Source organism: Herpailurus yagouaroundi, unplaced genomic scaffold (genome assembly GCF_014898765.1).
Source record: "Herpailurus yagouaroundi ecotype Mexico unplaced genomic scaffold, PumYag 191, whole genome shotgun sequence".
In the NCBI taxonomy this organism is placed as follows: Eukaryota; Metazoa; Chordata; class Mammalia; order Carnivora; family Felidae; genus Herpailurus; species Herpailurus yagouaroundi.
Genome location: NW_024412422.1, coordinates 17,700,306 through 17,703,721, shown reverse-complemented (window position 1 = coordinate 17,703,721; position 3,416 = coordinate 17,700,306). Strand labels below are relative to the sequence as shown.

Here is a 3,416-nt window from a genome sequence, read left to right as displayed (position 1 = left end):
GCCCCTGTATCTTCTTTTTGACGTAAACTCTTCCTTTGGGCGAAACTGTGACTCACGGATCCCTTCAGAAAAGATATCAATTTCCCAAGACCTTCTAACGTGAACGGTGACCTGCCTACGCGTCCAGGGCGATCACGAGAATGTTTAGAGTGGCTGGAATTACATATTCCCATTTAACCGTTTTATTGTGTCTTCCAGGGTGGTGTCTCACCCAAGACGGGTGAACCTCTTAGGAGATCCAGGTGCAAACCCGTGTTCTTTGGGGGCGCCTGGGTGGCGCAGTCGGTTAAGCGTCCGACTTCAGCCGGGTCACGATCTCGCGAGGTCTCACGTGATCTCGCGTGAGTTCGAGCCCCGCGTCGGGCCCTGGGCTGACGGCTCGGAGCCTGGAGCCTGTTTCCGATTCTGTGTCTCCCTCTCTCTCTGCCCCTCCCCCGTTCATGCTCTGTCTGTCTCTGTCCCAAAAATAAATAAAAATGTTGGAAAAAAAAATTTTTTTTTTAAAGAAAACCCGTGTTCTTTGACTCAGAGCCTTTAATTTAGGATCTGCGGGGTGTGAGGCACTAATCGATCCTCTGCACTAGCTGAGAGCTTGTATGCAAATGAGATCTTGGGGAGAAAAGGTGAGCTGTGTCTGGGTGGGTAAATTAAAACCTCGTGGGAAAGAAACACTTCTCTTGGCATTAGAAAGTACCCAGCGAGTAGTACAAAGTGGGATGCCCGAGGGGCGCCTGGGTGGCTCAGACGGTTCAGCGTCTGACTTCGGCTCAGGTTATAATCTCGTGGTTTGTGAGTTCGAGCCCCGCGTCGGGCTCTGGGCTGACGGCTCGGAGCCTGGAGCCTGTTTCAGACTCTGTGTCTCCCTCTCTCTCTCTGACCCTTCCCCGTTCATCCTCTGTCTCTCTCTGTCTCAAAAGTAAATAAACGTTAAAAATAAATTTTTTTTGTAAAAAAACCAAGTGGGATGCCCGAAGCAACGGCAGAGTCTGCAGCCAGGGCATCTCGTAGCCGCTGCACCTGCAGACAGAACGGTCAGAGGAAGGAGAGGCGCTGGGGACACGCGCCAGGTCCTGGGGCTTTTGTCGTGCTTGCCTTTTACTCCGGGGGAAGTACATCTCGGCCCTGCCCTTGGAGTTTCAATTCTACGTGTGTAAGCAAATCATCTTAAACATGAGGCAAATGTAACGCATGTGCTTAATTCTGGATTCACTTCTCAATACAAGGTCACGATCCAACCCCTTCCTAGAAGTTCGTTTTCAGCGAACTTCTGGTCCCTATTCAGATGGAGCATCGAAGACGGCAGGGGTCCCTCTCGGTGGCAGCCCGGATGGTTGAGAAGCTGTGGGCCTGGGAGCCTACACGCCCGAGAGCCAATGGCACTGGTCTGCCATGCGGCCCGCGCACCAGGAGTTTAAAAGCCAAGGCTCCGAACCACTGCTTCGACAAGTGGCCTGTCCCTGGGGCGCCTGGGTGGCTCAGTCAGTGAAGCGTCTGACTTCTGCTCCCGTCAGGATCTCACGGTTCAGCGCTGTCAGTGTGGAGCCTGCTTGGGATTCTCTGTCTTCCTCTCCCTGTGTCCCTCCCCAATTTGTGCTCTCTCTCTCCCCCTCTCTCAAATAAGCAAACTTAAAAAAAAAAAAAAAAGTGGCCTCTCCCATGAGGGCGGCTTGCCTGGTGGGGAGGTCTTTCCAGATGAGCCCCCTGACCCTCCCAGGACTTTGGGTCAGGAAGGAGAAGTGAGGGTGGGGCGTGGGGAGAGGCAAGGAAAGAGGAACTCGGGGGTGGGAGCAAGACACGGACTGCGTCCTTCATCGGGAAAACGCGTAAGAGCTGCCCTCCCCACATGGCGGAAAGCTCGGGGTCAACGCCAGGCAAGTCCCGCTACCAAGAGCCGCCCCCAGAGAGCCCACGTGGTCTGCGTCTGTAAGCCTTGAACGCCTGTGAGGAAGCTTTCAGATCAGAAGGGCCCCGAGGCAGTGAGCTCTTCCAGAACAGGGTGGAAGGGAAGGGGGGTGTTCAACGGGAAGCCAGCAGCGCCAGCTGTCGCGGGACCAGAGGCCGCGAGGAGGCAGCGCCCCTTGGCTCCCTCACACGATGCCTCCTTAAAATGCAGTTTCCCTCCGTATGTGAAGGCTGTCGTGTCTCAGCTCTATCTGGAGATCCAGTCCTGGCGTCACTCAAGCCTGTGCGTCGGCAAATTTGAAAACGATACACAAAACGTTTAAGCGTAAAGTTAACTGCGTATGAAAGTAGAATCATCTGCCATGTTTGTGGAAAAGCACCGTTTCTCGTCTGCGCTTCGGCATTAAAACAGCGATGGTGTTTGAAACCCCTCTTGATGAGGTTCTGGAGCGTTGGCACCTCTTGGGTGGGGGCTGGAGGCGGCGGGGGGTGGGGGCGGGCGGCGCTTTCTCGCAGAGCGCCGCACACAACGTGAACACACGGCAGCCGTCTCCCTGGGCTGATGGTGGCGCGCTTTATTCGTTCAGAAACACGCCCATCCCCAAAGTGCGTCCAGCTTGGGAGCATGTTTATCTAGGGACGCAAACCGATGGCGTTCAGGCACGGCGTGATCAAGCATCTACTGCAGCATTCCAACAGGGAATGGGTTCAAGCTTCCGAACAACCAGAGTTTTCTAACCAGCAGCACCGCTGGGTGGCCCCTGAGCCATCACGAGGCTCTCTCTAAGGGGCACTGCCAGTTCCAGATTCAGAGGGAGCCGCCTCGGGCTCGGCTTCTCCCTCGAGTCCCCTCCTTGCTGTGCCCCCAAGGAACCTCGGCCCCGGCAGAGTCACGAGTGCAAACCCCAGCCGTGAGGAGCGGCTGCCTTCCTGGCGCGGCTCTGAGCAAGGTGGACAGGGAGCGTCCAGACCCTGAACGTGTCCTTGCATCCTGGATGGAGCCCCAGTCGAGGTGACTGCTTGCCCCCAGGTCTGCCGGCGTCTAGACCGACCCACGAAGCACCACGTGCCGTGGGCTCCCGAGGCTGCTCTACCTTCTCAAGTCCCCACTGCTTTCTACCTCCCACCACGCGGTGGAACTCTCCACTCCCTTTGCTGCCATGGCACGGCCCCGGGAACGCGGTGACTCAAGACCCACCAGGGGCCGGTGTGGCCTCCAAAGGCGAGTAGGCACCGGTTCTGGGGACGCCGTGCTGCTGCGGCAGGGACATCACGCCAGTGACAGCTCCACTTGGCTAAACTCGCCACACTGGGTCTCCAAGGTGGGGTGTTGGGTAACGTCACCAGACGGCCGGTCCTGCCACGGGCTGGAAGCTTGTGACCTGCTGGGCCCCCACCCCTGGGTCCCTGACGCTGACCGCAATGACCCAAGCTCCATCTGGGGGTTGCTGGAGTGTCTTCCAGGCTGTGAGCACCGTGTACCCCGTCCCCTTGCTCCCGCTTTCCCAGGAGGA

General features: G+C 57.2%; 1 protein-coding gene across 3 annotated transcripts in view; it reads right to left on the bottom strand.

The window, feature by feature from the left end:
* Positions 1-2,453: 2,453 nt before the first annotated feature.
* GLT1D1 (glycosyltransferase 1 domain containing 1) overlaps positions 2,454-3,416 on the bottom strand; it is a 93,287-nt gene continuing 92,324 nt past the window's right edge. For all 3 annotated transcript variants that reach the window (XM_040444104.1, XM_040444103.1, XM_040444105.1), the window contains one exon: positions 2,454-3,416. This exon is cut by the window's right edge and continues 793 nt beyond it. The gene's annotated coding sequence lies outside the window, so the exon portion shown is untranslated.